The 24378-nt window shown below is 39.6% G+C and overlaps 1 protein-coding gene across 1 annotated transcript in view; it reads left to right on the plus strand.

Annotated features, from left to right (window-relative positions):
* Window positions 1-24378, plus strand: part of GPC3 (glypican 3) — a 355125-nt gene that overhangs the window by 160151 nt on the left and 170596 nt on the right. The window lies entirely within an intron of this gene.

Below are 24378 nucleotides of genomic sequence, written 5' to 3' on the forward strand. Positions count from 1 at the left end.
GCAGTGAAGATGATTTTGTCCTGGTGTACTCAACTTGAAACCTGTTCCCAGGGCCAGCTTCAGGAACATGCAGCCTGTGCCGTCACACATGGCCCTGCATTTATAAGGGACCGGAACTTGGTTTAATGCTCTGCTTATTGCCCGCTTGAAATTCTTAGTCAATTTTTTTGAATATTTTTCCCATTGCTTTTCAGAGAGCGTGAGAGGGAGGGAGGGAGGGAGGGAGAGAGAGAGAAACAGGGATGTGAGAGAGACTCATCTACTGGTTGCCTCCCACACGTGCCCCGACCAGAGTGGGGAGCGAACTCACAACACAGGTCCGTGCTCTTGACGGGGAATCAAACCCACAACCCCTCGATATGTGAGCTGATGCTCTAACCACTGAGCCACACCAGCCAGGGCTCTTACTAATTTTTAAACAATGGATCCCACATTTTCATTTTGCACTGGTCCCCACAAATTATGGGGACAGTCCTACTTGTATATCTCATATACTTTAACAAGTGTCAACCTGAGGCAAAACAAAAATATCCAACCCCCTTTTTTGTACCCTTTCATCTTCTACATGCCACCGCAGCCCTGTCCCAGTGTGGGAAACTTCAAATAAACTCATATCTAGCCAAGTTTAGAGGACTTAAAGGCTTTCCCTCTGAGGACTCTTTGCCTTCTAAAAGAAAATAGCAGGCAAAGGGTATTGTTCAAAGGAATGCATTATAAAAAATCCTCACCCGAGGACATTTTCATTGATTTTTAGAGAAAGGAGAAAGGATAGAGAGAGAAAGAGAGTGAGAAAGAAACATTGATGTGAGAGAAACATCCATCGCCTGCTTCCCATACACACCGGGACCAGGGATTGAATCTGCAACCTGGGTGTGTGCCCTGCTTGGGAATCAAACCCGTGACCTTTCGACCTTTCGGTGTATGGGGCAATGCTCCAACCACCTGAGCCAAACCCTTCAGGGCCAAAGGAATAAATTTTTAAGGTGAATTTTTGTTTTTCAATTTTTTTCTAAACAAGATATTTATTATTGTTATAGCAACAGCAGCAACAACAGCAACATTTGAACTGTGCTGTGTACAAAACTCATTTTTGCATATTAATTAATGCACAAGGCATAGTCAGTCTGATGGTTGCTGTGATCTATTCATAAATGATAAATAAGCATGCTAGATTGATTGGCTAAGCTCCCTAAAACAAACACCTGTTCTGTGGAGGTCAAATGCCCATGCTCAGTATCTACGAGTCTTGGTAGTAACTATAAAGGAGTGAGCCCGGCTCCTTTATCAATTAATTGCCAGCATCAATTAAGGTGGAAATTTTGAGTACCAAAGTGTACAAAAGGGGGAGGTAGTGTCAGGCTGAGGGGCCACATTCATCATGTGGACACCTACCACATGGGCCCATCTAAGCCAACTGGCCCTAAGATGCCTAGAATAGGTTCGCTTCTCTCATGAACACCATCATTGGACCATCTGTCTGATCAGCACCTCTTTTAATTATTTACAGTCTGATCTTTCAGAGAAGTTGAGCTGATGTGCTCTGTTATTTTAGGTAGATAAACCTAAAATGAAGTATAAAATCTTAATGTGTTAATGAGCTTCAGTTGAATTTAAAATTGACCTTTCTTCACTTGAGCTAAAGAAACATTACAAAAAGGAATTTCTTGACATTTTGACAAACTTACTCTATTAAGAAAAGATTTGTCAAGTTGAGATGTCAGGCAACTTCTTTTTTCAAAAAGAGGGTATTTTTTCTTAATGGCTTTGGGAGGATTGAGAGAAGACTTAAGAATAGGAGACATTAGTTTTAACAATCATTTATACACTTTAGGTACGAAAACTATTTGTCCCTTAGCCTTTAAGGAGACTCAGGGAACTGGGGCTGGTGATTAGAGAAAATTCCTAGTGCAGGTTATAAGGAGGGGTTTAGCTTTGTGGACATACCGCCAGGTTCAGGGTAATAAATATGAGGACTTAATAAATACGTATTAAGTCCCCTCTAGGCTTTCTGTATGCTTGGCATTGTGCTCTGTTCTATGCAATAAAGATGAAACTAATAAAGTGTTGCTTTTGAGCTCAAAGTCTAGATGGGGAGATAGATATGTGCCTAATTGGGACATCTGATTGCAGCTGAGCCCATCTGACTATAGTTAAGAATTTGGATTTCTAATCCAAAGCTCAGGAGCAAGACCCCAAGGAGCAGCAGCAAAGCAATTCAGAAGAACTGGAGTTATGGCCAGGAAACCAGACAGGAACTGAGTCAGGCAAGATAGAGTGTCAAGACAGGCGCAGGATTGCTGGAACTGACCAAGGTATATAAATCACAAGGAGTTACTAAAGGCCCAGTTATTGCATCTGGAGTAAAAAGAGCAGAACTAGAGGCCCAGGGAGACTTGATGCTGTACACCATGCTTCCTAGGAGCTTCCCTAGCTTTGGAGATTCTGCTGAGCCTAGGTAGGACTGCTACTGGGGGGTTCTAAGGAGCCTTGTCTGTGGCCACTCAGAAAACAGTGGTGATGAAATCGAGTTAGTTTAACTGTGAAGGTAAAGCTAAAAAGTGTTATGATTTCTAGATGACTGAAAAAAGGAAGTTATTTCTGACAGTTTGTGAATTGTACCACTTAAACTGTTGGTTAGTTTAGAAAAATGTATGCTCAAAAATCCTTATTTGACTGGTAATTCCCCAAGTAATTGAGGCAGTGGATGTTAGAGAAACCCCATCTAAAAAAACCCCACTGAACTGATCTATAAGAAGAGAGATTGTTCCAGACTTTGAGAAGGCTGCCTTTTAAGCAGTTTCTGTTTTGAGTCTCAGATAAGGTATACTCAATTGCTGATCACCATGCTTTAACTTAAAACCATTTGTCTTCTCCCAGTTCATTCCTTTCTTGGTATTACTATAGTTAAGGTCTAACTTATCAGTACATTTTCCTTCATGCACATCTAAGGATTTCTCATACATGGTGTAAACTCATATTTTTTAAACTGTGGTACCTTTAAAACTGTATCAGCTTAGGATTGATTTTGTACTTATACTTCAGCATACAGAAATGAAATTTTGTTGATGTGTGTAGAAAATGGCTCTTATTGCATTTTAAATTTAAAAGAGAAAGTCTAAATTACTGAGATATTAAACTATGAAACATGGCTATAGTCACTGCCCATGAGGACTTTTGCTCCATGGAATGTAGTTGAGCCTATGTACTACTCCATAGATGATGATTGTTTATTGGAGATGCTTGAGAGAGGGCTCACCCACCCTTTTTCATAGCATAGCAGTTCAGGGAAGTGGGATAGTGTTCTAGCATATAGCATACTTTCAAAAGCTTCAAGATAATTTATATTATTGCAATATAACCTCTTAAAACATATTTTAAGTCCCTAAGTATTTAGATACATATACAAGATAGTAAACTGTTTTACTGTGGTTTTTTTTCTTTTTCTTTTTGAGGATTTGAATGAAAAATTATACTCCACTGGATAGTTTTCATGACACTCTATCTTACTGGATCTAAGCCAGGTTGTTCAGACTAGAAGCTGGAAATTTTTCTCTTGTCTCACCCCACCTTGACCAGGCATTGCAACATGAATTTGGAATTGAGACCACATGTGACCCTTATCCATCTATTTAATATCTAATCCTAGCAAAACATAAGCAGGCTCTCCCTCCACCTTTGTAGTTTTTCATGCCTCTGACCACATTGTGTGAATTACCACAACGAAAGGACATGGTCACTGATAGGCGGGTAAAGGATAGTGTTTCCAAAAGACATTGTTCCTGAGAAATATAATAGCTTTTAAGTGTTTCTTACTTCTTTTGATTATATCAACTGTTTTCTGGTTGGAATAGCCATAGGTTTCTTAACTACCAATTTTTTAAAACATTCTATGATCTACACATCAGATTATTTTCAGTTGGCATTTTTTTAGGCTAAAGCCACTGTTTTCTTGACTATCGATATAGAGATTAGTTCAATTAAACAAATACTTATTAAATGCCCCCATCTGTGTCAGGCTCTGAAGTAAATACTGAGACACAAAGATGACAGAGACATTGTTCCTACCCTCTAGGGGTTCACAGTCCAGTGGGGAAGACAAATAGATAAACAGATATTTTCAATATACTGTGATAGACTCAAATGGAGGAATACAAAATGTACCATTAGAATCAATACAAGGACATTGTATCTGCTTCTTAGAATCTGTTTTTCCATAGTAGTCCACCCTTATTCATGGTTTCAATTTTTGCAATTTCAGTTACTCCTGGTCAACTGTGGTACAAAAATATTAAATGGAAAATTCCAGAAGTAAACAGTTTATAAGTTTTCAATCATGTGCCATTCTGATTACCATGTTGAAATCTCATGTGTTCTACTCTGTCTTATCCTGTATGTGAATCCTCCCTTTGCCCAGTGTTTCCATTCTGGAGATGCCCCCTGCCCATTAGTTACTTTGTAGCCCTCTCAGTTATCAGTTGGACTGTCATGAGATCACAGTGTTTGTGTTCAAGTAACCTGTATTTTACTTAATAATGGCCCCAAAGCACAAGAGTAGTGATATTGGCAATTCAGATATGCCAAAGAGAAGCCATAAAGTGCTTCCTTTAAGTGAAAAGGTTTGTATGTATAGGAAAAAAAACATAGTATCTATAGGGTTCGGTACTACCCGAGGTTTCAAGCAGCCACTGTGGCTAAGGGTGGAATACTGGACTTGCTACTCACTAAATAAGTCTTTAAATCTTCCTCACTCTTGACTGGGAAACCATTAGGATCTTCAGCCACTTAGTAGCCAACTTTTTATCTTAGGGAAAAGTGTTTACAGTGAGGATGCTGTTGATATTTGGCTACACTTAGGCTCCGGGATGCCTGAGGCCATTGTGGTGGCAGGTTTACAATTCCAGTTCAAGGTAGTGGTTACTTCTTTTGGTATTTCTCTTCCCCAGGGTGAAGGAACAGACAATGAGTGGAGGCAAAAGGAGGAAAAAGAATGAGAGAAAGCTGGAGAAGCTCTGGGAGGAAGGAATAGAGACATAAAGAGGCACACATGGTGCACTTCTCCCCCTATCTCCATCTGGTGCCTTCAAGGCTCAAAAGGGGACTGACTCTGGTGTAGACATCATATATTTTCAATAAGCTGTATTAAGCTGCCTACTCCTTCAATTCCTTCTTAGCAGCTTTCACAGAAACTTTTGTGCTTAGGGCCATCCTCAAGCACTTATGTTTTTTTCACTGGAATTCACAGGCCCTGCTCTGTTCTGTTTTATTGCTCTCAGCTTACTTCCTGTTCTCTTGATTAAAAACTAAAGCCTCTGTAGAAATGATAAGAAGTTAAAAATGGAGCTGATGCTAAACGTGGCTTACTGGTATCCCTAATCTCTCCAGGTGACATGAACCTAGGACAGTTGGGATAAAAATTCTAAATGGAACCAGCTTTCTGCACGTCTTGGTTTTTCGAGTTTTCAGTGGAGTTATTTAGATAAGTTTAGAGCTGTTTATTTTTTTCTTTCATTCTGCTGTCTCGTGTGCAGATGGAAGAGAAGTCTCTTATATTAGCTTGGTTTAGATGATGCTAAAAGGGATATATTTGCCGGCATTATCGGGGGCCAACTGCAAATGATCACCTCTGACAGCACAAGATGGACTAGCTCTTTCCCCCCCCCCCACCTCCTGAGGGTTGAAACACTCTCAACTTTATTAACAGGCAGGAACTTGCAGGGACAAGCCTGCTAAGCTTATCTAGTTCCAAATGAACACTTTCATTCATCAAAAGCTTACAGGGAGGCTATGCAGGTTTATAGAAGAAATATCATACAAAAGCCTCTCAGAGGTCCAAGACAGTGATCTGGTTCTGAAGCTATAGATTGTTGGTTTTCCACACAAATATCTAGGTGGTTAGTATTGGGAGCAGACTGCAGCTGAGGACTGAAGGGTTGTATGTAAGATTGAAGCCCATGAAAGGATGCCATCTAGGATGCAATGTTAGGATATTCTCTTTGTGGTGACTTACAAAAAGAAAAAAAAAAGAGGAAAATCTGTTTAGGTGTAAGATGTAAAGTATATTTATTAAGAGCATCAAACCTTTTATGTCACAATAAGGGAATGGTTAAAATTCAATATAAGCTTCATAGCAGTTGAGAATTCAAAAGTAATAGAATATGCCATCATAGTAGAAATTCACATATTGAATGATTTTGGATTCTCATTAAGCCTCTACATTTCTTAGTAGAAATTATGTGCTTATGGCCATACATGTTAACTATAACACATTTTTCTTTATATATTTTCATGTTTATGTTAATATTATAGTAGAGGGTTCAATTTTTGGATTTACTTGTACTCTTTAAAAAATCCCCCAATTTATAATGGGTACAGTGTTTTAATTAAAATGCATTTTAAGCAAGTCACAGTGATAAATTTCTTGGAGAGACAAATAATCAGCTTGTAATGTCAGCTTACTTTGATGCTAGTGTTAGCTTTTTTGTGTATGTGCTAACTTGAGATAATCATAAACCAAAAGATTATCATTATCATTTCATTACATTACTTTAGTTAAGGAGAATGCATGAAAAGGAAGATTATGTTTGGCAGCCCTTTGCATAATGGCCTTTTGTTACAAAGAAACATGGCTCCCTCCCCTAGTGTGTATAGAACAACCCAGGACTCTTCTGGCAGCTGGCCATGGAGTTTGTCCTGGCTTTGGCAAGAGCAGATAGTTTGGGGTTTGTTGTTCACATTTGATTTCCATGTTGCAAATTTTAAATGATGTCTTTACTGAACCCTTTGTCCCACAGTCTGCAGCTCCTCACATCAGGGGGCAGTTAGGCACTGGTCCTGACATGCCAATTTGACACCCGAGTACTGTCATTTATCCAGCATGGAATCCCCCACCTCCGGCCCTCTACTGGAGGGAAGCAGTAAGTGTGGGTATACTGCCCTCTGGTGTCCAGCTCAGAGAGGTGCTGAAAAGCCAGAGCTCTTAACTCTAGGAACCCAGAGAAGAAAATACTTGAAGTCTTTCAAGGGCACCTGGGAGCAGATATGGAGGTGCCTGCTGGAATGCCACATCCTTATCAGAACCCGCGGGTGCTGTGGTCCATAGACTTTCAACTCCGGGAAGGACCTTGAGCTCATCCATTTCACTACCTACCTTCGTTATCTCATTCTACACATATTGAGCATCTACTATCCTTTTAATTTTTAATTCAACAGACATTAATTACACCTACTGTGTGCTAGGCACTGTGCTCTGAAGTGAAGGAAACAGCAGTGAAAAAGATGCAGTGACACAGAAAAATCCCTGCCTTAACAGAACTTAAATTCTATTGGTGGAGCTGGGGGGTGGAGTGCAAGGATACAGCAAACAAGGAAATAAATAAATAAGGTAATTTAAAACTGGATGTAAGTGCTATGAAGAAAAAGTAAAGCACAGTAGAGTAGAAGGAGGATGAGGGGAGTGGTGATACTTTAGATAGGATGGTGATAAAAACCTCTCCCAGGAGGGAGTATTTGAAAGGAGAGCTGAATGAAGTGAGGGAATAAGCCACTGGGAACCTGTTTGGGGAACTGAGGCCAGAGATGGGGAGAGACTGGCCTAAGGACTCACAGCATTATCATGGTGGAAGTAGGACTAGAACACATATTCCCGGATTCCAAAGCCGATGTTTTTATCTCTGTGCTGCATCTGGATAAAATAACAAGAAAAAAATCATTATGGAACAACTTTTTTGTATCAGGTAGACAGCTAGACCCTGGGGTAGGAGACACACAAACATGAGTTACGGTGAGTTCCCTGCTGTTAAGAGGCTGAATGTCTGAATGTTTGTGTCTTACAGGGATCTTTTGCATAGGAAAGTTAGCAGTCACCTGCATGAATGGCACAATATGATGTGGTAATCCTGTGGCATCTGGGACTACTCAGTTGAGTACTGGGTGGCCTCTGTGCCTTAGAGGATGCGTTTCCAGGGCAGCTGCAACATCGGGTCACTTGCTCTTGCTCTCTCCACCCCCAACCTCTGCCCCAGCAGAATGGCTGTTTCTTGTATTCTCCTGGACTCTGTATTGGGAGGGAGGGACTGTCTTGGCTTGCTTTGAAAGGACCTAAGTCAGGAGGACTCTGTGGAGGGAAGGTCTCTATTATTCACAAAGTGGTGGGGTGATGCTCAGAGGTCTTCAGATTCAGATACAGGGTCAGAGCACTAATGAACTGGAACCCTCATCCACATGGCAGTTTAGTCACTTCGGATAGACGAAGGAGTTGCTGCCTTTGTTGAAAACCTGCCCCACGTGTACTTTCTATCGTCCTCTTGGCCCTCCTTGCTTTTACTTCCCAACTCCCGTTGCTTACATGGGGCTATCTATACTGTGTGTTTTGGCCTAAGATCTTTCTTCAGAAGAAATAGCCTCCTGTTCTCATTTTCTTTACACAATGGTTCAAAGATTAGAAGGGAGGATTTCTCTACTTGACCTTTAAGAACTGATTTTCTTCTTTATAAAATCTATTATCATGTGTGGATATGGTGTTATATCTGACAGACTAATAATGGACATGCCTTTGAACACACCAATAGGCATATAGTAGGGGTATAATAGGTGATTGGTTTAGTCTTTATTTACCCCTGGATTTTATACTACCAAAGGGATTTCTTTTTAAACATATCTTTATTGATTTCAGAGAGAGGAAGGGAGAGAGAGAGAGAGAGAGAGAGAGAGAGAGACAGAAACACCAATGATGAGAGAGTCATTGATCGGCTGCCTCCTGCACACCCCCGACTGGGAATCGAGCCCGCAACCCGGGCCTGTGCCCTGACTGGGAATTGAACCCGGATCTCCTGGATCCTAGGTCGATGCTCAGCCGCTGAGCCATGCCCAGCCAAGCCCAAAGGGATATTTTAATGAGCATTTTTGAAGTAGAGAACTCTTTAGTAGAAAACATGTCCTTTTGAAAGATAACTATATTTCATTTCTGACAATAACATACCTTTTTCTGTCCATCCCTCAACTCAGAGAGTGACACATGTGACAATAAAAAAAATGAGAGTTTAAAGTGAAATATAATGAATATAATCTGAGGTCAACTTTTAGTGTGGCCTGTGTGAGTGTAATCACTATTCCAGGAAATAATTGCCTCCTCTTTCCAGGGAGAGAAATGTCCCATGTGGTTGGTGGGAGGGGAAGAAATTCTTTGTTTGCCTCTGGTGCTTGCCGATGTCCAGGACCTGTTTGCTAGATGTACTTACTTCTTGGGGTTTTCAGATTCATTCTCATTCTCTCTCCCGCTCTTCTTGCTCTCCTTCTATCTTTTTTTTTCTTGTAAATCAGCCAGTACTGTATTTCTTTTTTGGCTGATATCCATTTTTATGTCTCCCAGCCAATTGACTCCTCATTTATCAGTTAACAACTAATTGTGCACTGATTACCCTAGCCCTCTCCCAGCCCTGGCTGGGGAAGCGCCTGCATTCACTGACCTCATTTCACTGTATATCTTGCATCAGCACTGTTTTGGAAATAAGCGATAACCTTGGGGAGCTTAAATAATAACAAGTTAGTCAGGAGTTCCCCAACATTTTAGCTGACTGATAATTTTTTCCTTTTGGAAATTCTTCCAGTAAGTGCTGTCTGCTCTTGTTTACCACTTTATTTGGTAAAGTTGAAGGGTAGCAAAATGATCATTATGTGCACAGTAGTACTTTATTTTTAAAAAAAATTATCTTTATTGATTTCAGAGAGAGGAAGAAGGAGAGAGAGAGAGAGAGAAAAACATCAATGATGAGAGAGTCATTGATGGGCTGCCTCCTGCACGCCCCCTACTGGGGATTGAGCCCAAACCCAGGCATGTGCCTTGGCTGGAATGATCTACTGAATAACAGGTTGCTCATTTTTCTCCTGGAACAACTCTGGGAAGGATATGGGATCATTGCTGTTTGATGGTGAGACAGCAAGATGTCATTGCAGACATATTCAGAAAACCTGGTCTTGATTGACTGTCCATGGAAGTGAAGACCCTGGAAGTAGATTGTCCTCTGATAATTAAACTTTAAACAAGATGCAAGAGATCAAAGCAGAGATGTGTCACTGGAAGGTGATAACGTCGTTAAAAAAGTTTTAAGGCAATGAGAACAGAGGCTAAAAAGATTAACTGAGACCATTCTGCAAAGCCCTTCCAGTCCTAGGGGCATGGGTGTCTAAGGGACAGTTCCTATGGCAAGTTTGTCTTCATTGTGGAGATTGTTAGATTACAAAGACCAGATGTCAGGGAATATTTAAGTGATTTAACTAACTCACCTGGTAATGATTCCAGTCTCACTAATCAACCTTCTGATAATACCGTGTTTAATTTCATTTCACTTTATTGCTCTTCATAGATGTTGTATTTTTTCTTACAAATTGAAGGTAAGATTCTCCACCAGCAAAAAGATTACTATTCACTTTATTCTGATATTCACTTTATTGCAGTTATCTGGAACTGAACCTGCAATCTCTCCAAGGTATGCCTGTAACTCATCTTTTCATAGAGTTTGTCCATGGAGAGGGTGGCTACAGAATGTGAGAATCTCGTGCCCCTAGTAGTAGTAGTATATATTGTGAATGAATACTTAGGTGTTGTGGTTGCATATACCAGTTACTTGGGAACTTTCTTAACTTGAGTCAGATGAACGCTGGGACACTGTCAAAATCAAATTTTTTAATGAGCAAAGCCGGGGGAGGAATTTTGGACCTTAGTAAATTTGTCAAAGTTAAACCTCCATTGTGAAGCCTTGTATTGGCTGCCTGGTAAATTGGCCTTCCCAGGTGATCATCAAATGTTGAAGGATTTTCGTACTTATAGGCTGTATAAACTTGGACAAGTCATTTCTCCTCTCTGAGCCTCAGTGTCGGCATCTTCAGAGTGGTTTAGAAACTGTACAAATATAAGGTAGTAGTGTTATGATGAGGAGGAAGAAAAAAAAAAGGTTTGGAATTTGGCATCAAAAGTAATTTGCCTAACATCATATATCTAGCTGATGGCAGACAAAAGTGGCATAGAACCTTCACTGTATTCTTTTCTACCAATGGCGGTGCACAGGGGTGAGCAGTGGGCATGGCGTGAGGTGTAGATAGGAAGGCAGAAACGGAGAAAACTCTTGAGTAGATGAAGGGGGTGTGGCTTTTAAATCAGAAGTGAAGCAATGAGGCGGAATTCCATCTGAGGGGGGGATTGGTCACAGGGAATGCTGGAGAGTTTGTAATAGTGAGAAAAACACCAAATCCCACAGCTGAATCCCTTGGTGCCAAACAGTCCCCTTAAAGGTCCAAACAGTCCCCTAAACTCGAGTTTTGCTTCTGCCCACCAGCTAGGTCTTGGCTAGAGCCCAGGAGCAGAGATGTTCCCCTAAATTTATATCATGTCCTGGCTCTGGTTGCTAAATCTCTTTAATCAGAAGCCAATGGCATTTGCCTTGGATCACTACAGATAATTCTGTATCTTATGCATATATCTAATAACAAATCTTTGAGAGAAGAGACATATTCATCATTAATTCCCAGGGGCTAGCACAGTGCCTGGGAAAATGTTAATGAAAGCCTAAATCACTGCCTTATGGAATGAGGCCTCTTTGTGAGTGAGTCTGTCCTATCTTCTTCATTCCAGGTCCTGATGATAATAGGAATAAAACACAGAGTGGCCAGGGTTGTTAGAACTGAATCATAGAGTGCACAGAAACATAAATCATCTTGTTCCAGTTCCACATTTTACAGATGTGGGCACAGAAGATTGAAGACACTTCCTGTGGTCATACAGTTAGTGACAGAGTAGGGACCAGAAGCCAGATTAGCTGATTTATGATAGGATAGGTAGGATAAGATAGGATGGGAGTTGTTGAGCAGAGAAGTGACCTTTCTTCAACTTGGGAACAGCCTAGGGCCCTTTAGACACCTATCACTCTGTTTAATCCACCCTGTTCAAAACTTCTTTATGCTAGAGGGAAGTGGTTAATTGGATTCTAATGTGTCTTCACCACTTGTCCAGTGTTCCTCTTGTCCATAATCAAACCTGATTGCTAGAAGAAGTAAAGACTATCTACAACACAGTGGGGGGAAAAATGCCTAAAAGTGAATCATTGATTCATACAGTTATGGACTTTGGCATGTCACCCTCAGAACCTAACTAGACGGCTATTGCTAATGAGTGAGAGAAAGTATACATATATGCTTTCCAATGTCAGGTTAATTATACACAGTTGTATCAGGTTCCTCATTCTTTTGACATTGGTAAGTGTTGGAGGCTGCAGTCTGTTCTTCCTGGATATAATTTTATGAGGCTTGGGTAGTGTCATGGACCAGCGGTTCAAATGGCCTTAGAGTATAGAAAATCCTGCCAAGCTGGTGTGGCCCAGTGGTTGAGTATCAACCCGTGCACCTAGGTTACTGGTTCAATTCCCAGTCAGGGCACATGCCCAGGCTGCAGACTCCATCCCCAGTGGAGGTGTACAGGAGGCAGCTGATCGATGATTCTCTCTCATCGATGATTCTCTCTCTCCCTCTCTCTTCCTCTTTCTCTAAGAATTAAAAAAATATATATATATTAAAAAAAGAGTGTAGGAGATCCTATAAAAGTGGAATTCTGCTGGGAAGCCACTGCTTTATGATTACTATTTTCTATTGCTATAAACACTGTTAAGTATCAAGTTATTGTCCATCAAACCTGAGAAATGAGTTAAATAACCACTATAGGTAGAGGAGACCTTTGGTAATTCCCAAGTTTTTGTCCACCTACCAGATGCACTAAGTATGCAGTTATAAAATATTTGAGTTTGAACTTTTTATTACTGGAGATGGATGCTTGATTGTGTTTACAAATCCTATTGAATCATCATGCATACTTTATAAAATGTATATTCTTTGTTTTGACAGAATTATGTTTAAAGTAGTCTTTTGATGAGATACATTTATCTTTTCTAGATCTTTTGTCCCTGGGGATTTGTAGTAACTTTTTATAAATCAAAAAGCTTATTGATCTATAGATTTTATATTATACCATGCATGAATAGCTATTGCTGTATTATTGGATAAACTTAGTGTCATATAGACAGGGTGAAACATATTGATTTTCATGGACTATAGTATTGTTTGCAGAAAAAATGTGTTGAATTTTAGTTTCCTGAGAATGTCAACTTACCTTGTCTTTCAAGAAATTAATCTGGGGCTAGTGTTTACTGATGTGATATCAATCTCATACAGTTGATCAAACATTGTGTCATCTTATTACATTGATATCTTTCAGAAGCATTGCCAATCCTTATATTCAGAGTCCCATCTGTCCTTTTGATGGTGTGCACTTAGCACCAGTAAATAAGCAACCAGTAAATGCAAAAACAGTACCTGGCACAAAATAGGCATTTCATTTTAGATATCATAAATTGAAAGCATACTGGTGCTTTATATAGTAACAAGCTATCTCTATCTATATTTATATCTGTATGTCTCTATCACATTTAGTCCTGAAAATAAATATTGTGAGATAGATACTATCATCTCCTTTTTACACGTAAGAATCTGAGGCTCAGAGAAGTCATATAACTTGCCCATAGTCACATAGCCTATAATCCATTAAAAAATGGTAGTGCTATGGTTTGGACACAGTTTACCTGATTGTGGAGTCTACTTAGCTATATTGCTTCTCGCAAATAGGCTGGAACAAAGTAAGACACCCCCCCCCTCCCGACCACTTCCCCAATCAAAGGGGAAAGAGACACACATACCTGGTGAGAAAGTCTGTGCTCAACAGTGCTATCTGTCAGCAGATGTCAACATCCACAAGTCCCCTAAGGGAAATTTCTTCCAAGGAAATTTCCATATTGGTTTATTCAAAGACCTGAATTTTAAATGGGACTACTTCAACATTTCCTACTGATTTATTATTTCCTAAAGGGAAATACCCAGTGGTTACTTTAAAAAATAAAAATAAAAAACAAAAATGTTATGCACAAAGGAATGATTGTCCGGAATAGGCAGAACCATAGAGACAGAGAGTAGAGTAGTGGTTGCCAGGGAGAGGGGAGAGGGGAGTGACTGCTAATGTGTATTCTTTTGGGGTGTGATGAAAATGTTCTGGAATCAGACAGTGGTGATGTTTGCACATCTTCATGAATATATCAGAAACCACTGAATTGTACACTTTAAAGGAGTGAATTTTATGGTATGTGAACTATATTTGTTTTTTTTTCTTTAAAAAGGAAATGGAACATCTACTTAAAACAGCCATGTCTTTAGAGGTTCACAGTGTTCTTGGATGCTATTTGTGGGCTATGAATTTTGACCAAAGAACAGTGGGTGACTTTGAAATCAGCTTGGCCCAGGAGCTAGTCAGGATGGGCTCCTAGTTACCAGTGGAAATTTTTAACTCCCTGTATTCAGATTTCCTGTGAAAGTCAGAGAGCTAGTTTGGGTCCCTGCCCCTCTTCAGGGTATTCAGGTAAAGGCTGTCATTTTTTTCCCTTAGAAGAAATGTAAATAGTTAAAGTATAACTTCCCCAAATAGCTTGATTTATCTTGAGGTGCAACAATTTGCAACACGTGCATTTTTTAGAAAGCACTAATCAATTCCAGGTCAGAATCAGTTAAAGTGCCCACAAATTGATAGTGAGGTCTTAAGAAGGCTCAGCAGCTTGAGAACGTTAAATTTACTTGCTGTAAATTTGGAATAAGAACATAAAGAATCACTTTCCAGCAAGATGATGAAAATTCATCATGTTCATTATGTGTTTCTTCAGAAGCACACTACATTAATTTTCCAGCTCAACTAAGTAGAGGAAGTAAGGTTTCTTGTTACTAAAAAGTTGCTCTGATGTTTAGAGAGTTGGTCCAATTCCATTAATGAATCCAATCTGCTCTGACTTGTGATGCTGTTTAATGTGTCCTAAAAACCCTAATGTTGATAAGTGTCATAGAAACCAATATCACGTTTTTCCCCCCTTAAAATAAGGCTCAGAAGTGTTTATAAAACTTAGTTTTGTTTTCCAAGGATCCAAATGCTCACAGTCCACACTTGATTATCCATGCTAATGGGGGAGAGCAGTGGTGTGCTGAAAATAATTTCTCTTTGTCTCTGGGGTATGTACTGGCACTCATTTCACTCTGGGGGATGCATCAGAGGAAAAGAAGGAGGCTTTCTGCAAGCTAGGTGAAAATAATGAAGTGGTTCTGTGTTTAAAAGTCCCCTTGCTCAGTTGCAGGTGAACATAGACAAGTAAAAAGAAAAGCAAGACAATGGAGTGCATCAATATTAGGCATCCTTTCACCTATTTTGCTTAATTTTGTTAATAAGAACTTGAAAGCAAGGTAATCTGCCCTAGGATACCTGACATTTGCTGGCTTATCTTTATAGGCTCTGTAAAAGACAGCTTTTCATCTCATTTTAAAGTACACAAAAAAGCTTTGCAAACTATGCTGTGGTGTAGAATTGCTTAACACCTCCTTAAGTATAGCCTCTGTTGTTGTGCATGGTAGCAGCTGTTAAATATCTTTTAGAAATGCTGCCCAGAAGTTCAGATCCAGAAGGAGTGGTTGTACCTTGGCTTTCTTTGGTCTCGGCACCTCCAGGTCTAGGATCCCTGGTTCTGTTGGGCCTCGATCTGCTTGGGTGCTCCTGACAAAGCTGAGTACTAGGACACTTGCAACTGGGATACTTTTTTTTTGGTCCAATGTCTACTGTGGTTGCACAGGCCTCTCTGTGCACTCCCTGCCTACTGACTGACTCCTTGATATCCTCCAAACTCTGCTGTCCTAACAAACTCTCAGGACTGGCCTCTGCTAACCTGTCTCCTTGCTGTCTGAATTAAAAGCTTTGGCATCCAGTTTGCACAGACGTAACATCTATTCTTGTGACAGATCTCTACCCGTTACCATGGGAACTGGGCATGGAAATTCTATAGGATGCACATCCAGTCACTTCTTGGTTATCAATGTTAATGGAAGAGAGGGGAGCAGATAGAGTTGATGATCCAAAATTCATTTCTGTTTGGCGTGGGATGGACATGTACAGTGTATCAGGCAGCCATATTTAAACAGACTGCTCTGAGTCTGGTCATGACTTTCATTTTATAGTAAAGTGTAGGGGAGTGTACAGAAAAGGAAATGGGGAAAAGGAAAAAAATAACAGAAAGAGAGGATAGTGAGGGGGACATGTGGGATAGAAAATGAAGAGATGGAGTGTTTCTGTGAGTTAAAATGAGTGGAGCATTGAGTGCCTCCAAAGGTAACTGGCTTGCTCTTCCTGGCCTCTGCTTTGCCTCCTTTTCACTAAATGGTAACCTCAGGTTTGCATTTCTCTCAGGGTTTCAAGCTTGATTACTCTAACAAGTGCTCCTCATATAGATAGCCACCTTTTTATTATACTTTATATGGAGATGAAGTTTAACAGAAAAGTGCTAGTAATTACAGCAAAGTCCCCAGCCTGTAGCAGAGAATGTGAACTTGCAGGGCACGTGATTAGCCACAACGCTGCTTTGCTGCTGGGCCAGGGGCTTAGGGCTAATAGTCTGTCTCCCACAGAGAAGATGGAACAGAATGTCTGGGGTCTTCAATAAGTAGGATCCCTATGATAGCATTTAAGGCTGTCTCCTCTTGGCACAATTGCTATTTTGGGAATGGGCTCTCTGGTGATGAATCACTGGATTGCATAACGCGTGGAGGACTTTACAAATGAAAGTGCTTCTGACCGAAAAGGAGTTATGAATTTCTGTCTTCAGAAGTGTCAGGAAGATTGAACCCCAAGAACCCTAAATAAGCTATTAAGAGCACAGTAGAGGTTGGATTTCACACCAGGTAGGATGTTTCTTCAGGACAGGTGTCACACCTGAATCTACTTCTGGCTCTTGGCACCCTTAGTACAGTGCCTGGCACAAAGCAGGTGCTCACTGTACTCACATGAGTACAGTAGAGGCTAAACAGGTAAAGGTAGCTTTTCGCTATTGCATTTCCCTGACCTTATCCAGTTCTCTCACTTCGAGCTTGCTTCTTTCCATCTTCCCAAGGCATGCTTACACCTAGTTTCTATTTCATCAGCCTTATCCAATGGTTTCAGAAGTCTGCCAAACAATGTATAACTTCTGCCAAACAATCTGGAGTTCGTCTTTGCAAAGTAGTCAGCTAGTAAAGATAGTGGTACAAGTTATTTTCTCAGTTTGTCAAAAAAGTGCTTTATTCGTGTTCTGTTAGCCTGGCCTTAAAGTCATTTCATGGAGTCCCCAATTGCTTCATTTTGATCCGTGACACCTGGCTCAGCTCTAGACTCTGTGATCTGGCAGTATAGCCAGCCAGCTGTAACAGTTGCCATCTGGCCTGGCCTTTCACTCTTCTTACATCAGGATTTACTAATGTGGCAGGAAATCATTCCCATTACATGTTTGTGGATGAGGGAGACCAGTGGATTTACTTTTGAAGTGAAGGAAATGAAACTGAGAGAGATTTCCTTCTAGCCTGTATTGCCGGAGAACTCTTCATCAGTGAGGTGGCTGGAAAAGAACATACAGAGCTACCTTTGTAGATGCAGAAGATTGATGCAGAGAGAGAAAAAAGAAAACAGAATTAAAAAGAAATGAAGTGTCAGGCCGTAATTGGAGAAGGAAATACAATATCTTTTGTACAGAGAACATCCTTTCTTCAATAATTTTTAATAAGTCAATGAGAGCATTTTAATTCCACAGAGCTTAAGATATGAGAAAAATAAAGTAAATATTTAAAATACGGCATGATGGGGAAAGGTTCCTGATTAGTTGCTGTTCACTATGACTATAATATAATGATACTAAAACAGAACTCCTTTGGAGCCTCCTTTTTTGGAAGTTTCATTGAGGTACTCAAGCTCGTCGTTCTTTTCCCCTTTCGGATAACAACAGCTCAAGTAGACTGCAAGGGTTTGATCAAGGTGGTGATGTTGCCCATTGATCTCCTTCTACATCACTAGCAACAGAACTTGTTTCATTCCCAGGCTAAGAGCCACATTTCTGAAGGGTAGCTGTCACTGACACTACAGTTTTAGTGTCACAAAAGCAAGTTGGTAGGTAATTATATGTTCCCATATAAATTGCCTTCAGAGTTGAAACTGACCACCTGGAACTCACAATTAGCTCAGGTTCAGGCTTCCCAGGGTACCAGATACTGCTTGTCTTTCAGACAGGCTAACCTTGGACACCAACTGTTTTTCTTAAATGTTATAAGACAGAAAGGCACTTAAAATGAGTTATTGCTGAACCCTCTAGGAAAACAGGATCTGTTATTAAAACAAAGCACGAAAGCAAATACTATACCTTAAAAAAAAATCTCCATGTGGAGGGACAAGTAACAAAGGCGGGGGCTCTGAAATGTTGTGGCAGGGCAGTTTCAGAGTTTAAGATATTAAAACTATTTCTTAAGGTTAAGGCAAAATGAACTTTACTATTTAATAGTTAGGAAGCTATAAGCAGCTTTTCTAGCTTTTAAGTAGCTTTTTCTTTTTCTTTTCTTTCCCACTTTTATAACTCAGAAAAATTTTGTGGCTCCCCATAGCTTACAAGATCATATCGAAACTCTCTAGCATGACTTCTAGGTCCCTTCCCAGCCTGGCCCCAGTCTGCTTCCAGCATCTTCTTCCATATGGTCCCCATAACCATCTCATTTCATCTATCCATATGGCATTTATAGAAAGGTGCCAGGTAGACATTGCTAGGTGTGTTGTGATCTAACACTATATTATTTCACTTTAGTGAGGGCTTTCTTAGTTCACCATGCATCCTACATGGGTCCTATTAAAAAATTATGAGGTGCTGAGTGCCTGGACTGGGGTGCTAGCAATGCCTTGGGGAAAAAAGGACTGAGAAGTGGTAGGAGAGGGAGGAGTTGAACCAGTGAAGGAGTTTGAAGCAGCAGCATTAAATAACAAAAATGATGGATATGATCCACCTCTGTTTTTGATTTTTCATGAATTTCCAAACTCCTATGAATTCACCCAAAATCAGGAAAGATGAAATTGGCTAAGTAAACTGTGATATATTAACATAACGGAATATGACATAGCAACATGGAAATGTACATATGAAATAATGTTATTAATAATAGTTCACTGATTGAGTACTTACTTTATTCCAGAAACTGTTCTAAGCATTTCATGTATATTTTATCATGTAATCCTCACACCAACCCTATAAGGATAGGTACAATTATTTTCCCAATTTTATAGGTAGAAAATCCAAGGTACAAAAGATTAAGTTACTGGCCCAAGGTCACACATCTAGCATGGAGCAGAGCCAAGATTTGAAAGGATGAATTGTGGCTCTAGAGTTCATGCTGTTAACGACTATATTAAAGCTTTCTCTGTACGTGAAAAAAACATCAAAAAGTATGTAAGCATAGCTATACACATATAGATATATATTGAAGACAGTTTGCAGTGATGCAAATGAATGGACTTAACATTAGATTCATTACTTGGTAAAGAAGCTTAAATTCATAAGAAAAAGCAAACAGTAAGAATAATTTAGTGTCATGGATGTAAAGGGAAAGCAATTTAGGAAGGGGGGTATCAACCGTGTCAAATGTCAACTAAGTCAGTAATTAACTTAATAACTTTAAGAAAGCCACTTAGCCTCCTTTGTAATTGTTTCCTCATCAGTAAAATTTGTTACTGCCTTACAGCTATCTTTTGAAGATTAATGAGATACTATTAATAAAATCCTTGTGTTTTCCTTTGAGAAAAAGACATTTTTAAAATACAAAGCACAATTGCAGACCATTTCCTAAGGGGTAAAACCAAAGTCGGAATATGTGTGAATTTTCCAAGAGTTGTGCAGTAATCTAAGGTGTTTTATGTTCTTCAGTTCTTATTGAGCGGTGTAACCTGAAATGTCTTGGTTTTTGGAGGGAGAAAAAAAGCAGATTGTTAATTTGGTGTCATGGAGACAAAGAAATTGATAGATTGACTAATTTTTTCATTCTTTATTATTCACAGCAGCACAGTGTGAACCATTCATGATGTCTAGTCACCATCCATTGATCTCTCATTCATTCATTCAGTCAGTACAAACATACGTTGAGAGCCTATATACCAAGAACCTATCTAGGTACTGGAGTTAAGATGAATGAAACACATAGTCCTTGTCCTCAGAGCACTTGTGCTGAAAAGGTGGATTTGTAAATATAGGCTGTCATTATACTTCAGTGTGTACAATTTAGTGTCCAAGGTACAATGTACGATGGGAGAGCAGAGGAGAGAGACCAAGATAAGTAGGCTGTTGATTCTTTTTAATTAAATTGGAAGTTTGTGTAATTGCCTTCTCTTTCTAGGTGCACAAAATACTAACAGGTTGAGAAGTAGAGAAGATGCTAACAATTTTTAATACGGACTTCTAGGATTTAAGGCCCTGTGGTTTTGTGTATAACTGCCATATGCATGTTCCCCAACCCTCATTAAATTTGGATTAGCTAAAGTTATATCCAAATGCTTTTGATGTCCTCTCTGATCACTTATATAAGCCCAGTGCCTTTGTCACATCTTTGTGACAACTATTCAGAGTTCAACCTTCTATTTCTTGAATCATCAATAGGCCTTATTCCGTTATAGTTAAACTCAGCTCTCACGGGCATTGAGGCAATCCTGGATCAAGAAGACAATCTGGTATTTCTAGTTGGGTTTTTTTTTTTTCGTTTTTTTTAAAATATATCTTTATTGATTTCAGAGAGAGGAAAGGAGAGGGAGGGAGAGAGAGAGATATAGAAACATCAATGATGAGAGAGTCATTGATCGAGCCCACAATCCGGGTCTGTGCCCTGACCGGGAATCGAACCCCAATGGCCTGGATCCTAGGTCGACGCTCAACCCCTGAGCCACGCCCGGCCAGGCTCTAGTTGGTTTTATTTTGCACGACTTTGGCTACTGTAGTTAACTGAGTCTGAAGTGACCTTTTACATTTTTACTAGTGGGAGATCATGATAATGCTCTAAGAGGCTTTATGTTCATCTCGCCCAGGCCAAAAAGTACTTGGATGCTATCTTAAATTCTCAGTTGTTTATATTATTTAGTAATCACACTGCTGTTTCAATTAATGCCAGTTGCTAAGAGTCCATTACTAAATTTGTTTCCAACATGTTTATCCGCAATGGAAAAAATTCCTTTTTGTGACTCTATTCTGATGGTCACATGTAAATTATAGTTCAACGAAAGAAGGTAGCAGTCTGAGGGGCTGCAACCTATTAGTTTTTTCTTTGTTAGTGCTTCTTTTACATTTTACTTTGACTCTTTGGTTCTCATCCCATAGTCTTCAAAAAGAAGGGTAACAAGTAGTTCAGATAGCTAAAGTAATCATTCCAGTATATTTTTTCATGCCCCAATGCATTGCTGAAACTCAACGGCCTCTTCTGCTTTTGAGCCATGTAAGTTTTGGGGTGAAGAAATCATAAATGTACAGCAGTTAATATGTGTCACCACGAGATGGCTGTCTTCAGTAGTGTGCGACCCTTTTAAAAGTAGGGTTTTAAGAGTTGAACAGATAAGCCACTGTGGTCTTTACAAAACAAGCTTTTTTAAATTGCTAATTGACTTTATAACTAGCTCTTATACAAGATGGTTCCAAAATACTCCTCCCAGCAGGGGAGAAAGTGGTATCATGAAAAGAACAAGATTAGAACTCATGAGACTTTTGTTTTAGTTTTTTTACTCTATCAGTTTCCTCATCTCTGAAATAGAGGCTTTGATAATCAATGTGCCCAAATCTAGTTTTGCGTCAGACTTGCCTAGGGAGCTTGTTAAAATGTAGATTCTTGGGGCCAATGCCTAGAAACTCTAAATTTATAGGTCTGTGGTATGGCTTAAGAATCTATATGTTACAAGCAGCCAGAAGATTCTGATATCATAGGTTTACAGATCAACAATGTCTAGGAGTCACTGAGTTACATGATTTTTAAGGTCCCTTTCAGATTTAAATATGTATAACTCTAATATCAAAGGTATCCAATATAAACAATAAGTGAAAATAAGCAGAATTGATAAGAGGAACCTTATGTTAATATTTTCATGTCAGGCTTTTGTGTTCTGAAATCGGAGTTCAGTGTCAGGCCCAATTAGAAGATGTTGGTGTGGTTGGGGGTCTACCAAGTGTGCTGAAATTAGGACTCAAAGTTCTAACCTGGGAAGGGGAAGTTAGCACTGCGAGATCATGATTTCAGATCAAGAATTTGGGGTCCAATTGGTGTGGGGCAGGCAGGAATGCATAGAGAGAAGCAGACACCTACATTCCAGGAGTTAGTTGAGAGTCGAAATGCAAGGATGAAGTAGATGAAGAAGGGTGGAAACCCAGAGAGAAGTGTAGAAAGAGGAGTTGAGACCAGGAGAATAAGATCTCAGTTCTTGGAATGGCTGAGGGTCCATGCATTAGTAAAGAAAGGATGTGGCAGTCTACTTTACGCACTGATTTTTGAGTACGCTCGTTGCTGTGAGAGGATAAGAGCAAGTGCATAGACTATGATTTGAACAGAAATGTCTCTTAGGTCATAAGGTATCAGAGATACACCCAGCCCATTATTCTTCAGACCTTTGGTCTATCACTTCAAGGGTTGAGAAAAGTGATTCTGACTGAAATAGGATAACATAACGAGACAGTGTGGGTGGAGAGCCAGGAAGATGGAGGTGGATCTGAAGGAGCCTGGAGCATCCAACTCAAATGACCAAAATGATTCGATAACACAGAATAATGAACAGATAGCAATGACCTGTATAGGTACATTTTGCTACTCCTGTTGAAAATCCAGAAGAATATTGGGATCATGTAGCTGATTATCTTAAATGCTAGCAGTAGGACACTCTGTGGATCTATGTGTAGTGTAGGGGTGGGCCAAATGGTACCTGAGAAAAGTTCTGTGAAGGACTGAGGCATGAGGAACATTTTATGTCATCCTTGGGATGGCCATGAGGGGGAGCCAGTCATTTGGTTGATACCCCATCATCCATGTTGTGAAATTTTTTGGGGCAGTGTTTTGATCAGAAGTAGCAGTAATTAGTTTATAATATCTCTTCGGTTTTCTGCTGTATATATTATTAGAAAGATATATTTAGAGCAGATAAACTATAAAAAAACCTCTATGATTATAACCCTCGAAGTTTAATGTATCACAGACTGAAAAAGGCTTATTTGATTTGGTAGAAAAGATGTCTTTGACCATTGTTTACTGTGCTCACTTGTTGGTATTTGCCATGCACACCATATTTTTTCCCTTCTGGGAGGCTTCCTATTTTCCATTACTTTTGTGGCCTTACCCTTTCCGCAGATAACCTTTCAAAATAGTTCTGGGCCTGCATCTTTCTTTAAATCTATAATAAACCAATGCCCCTTTTAATTTTTGTTTTGAAATAAACATATACTAAATGTCTTAGTTATCAAATATCATGAATTATGTCTATGTTTTTCAGAAATGTGCCTCCTTAATAGCTTACTTTTGTGTTTCCAGGGTGTCTCTTTTTCAAAGTGATGTCTCAATTTTTTCAAAGTCACTATGTAGTTAACTGTTTATGTCCAAACCCTTAATTTCCTTGTTAATATACAAATCTTTTTGCTTTGTTGGGGGGAAAATCATATAGTCATTGACTCCAGCACATTACCAATTTTTACAATCTTTTATGCCAAGATGGATTTTTTGACTATTAAAAGAGTTATGCAGGCTAGACCAAGTGCACAATCTTGAACTCTAATGTTAATAAGGTGGTCCGGCTTACTTACCTGTTTGTTTATACCAATCTCACCATATGTGGTAATGTGTGGGGTAATGTGTGGTGATGGAAGCAACTTGGAGGGGCCTCCCCAAGAACCTGAAAGTATTGAAAAGGAAATTGTCCTAATTGCCCTCTAAGAGTTAAGCTAGGAAATCAACAAGTCATGAATGAAAACAGAGCTATGCAAATTCACGTCGAAAGACTGAATTACTAAAGAATAATGTAGTCATGTGTTATTTGTATAATTTTGTAAAGCGTAAATGGAGAAAAAAGATTGGAAGCAAATTGCAAAAGTTAATTATTGTTGATAATAGTTGGCGGGAACATGGGTGATTATTATTTTACTTCTTTGAATTTTAGTTTTTAAATTTCAAAAAAGAGAGCAAAACAGAGACAGACAGATTTAATGGCTCCTCGGGAAAAAAGACCAGACAGTAGACTGATTGACAGTGTTTACACAGTTGAAGAAAGAATATGTCAATGAGGGACTGGGTTTCAGGGACCATGGGTCATGAAAGCAGATTAAAAGAAGAAAGTCACAGAGAAAGATAGTAGCACTGATCAGCCCACCTGCCCAGTAGAGAGACTGCCTTGTATGACTCTGGACTAGGTGCGAAGGCAGTGTAGCAATGTGCTTAGGAATAAGGTCTCAAAATATCTCATGC

The sequence above is a fragment of the Miniopterus natalensis genome, chromosome X, assembly GCF_054644295.1.
Source record: "Miniopterus natalensis isolate mMinNat1 chromosome X, mMinNat1.hap1, whole genome shotgun sequence".
In the NCBI taxonomy this organism is placed as follows: Eukaryota; Metazoa; Chordata; class Mammalia; order Chiroptera; family Miniopteridae; genus Miniopterus; species Miniopterus natalensis.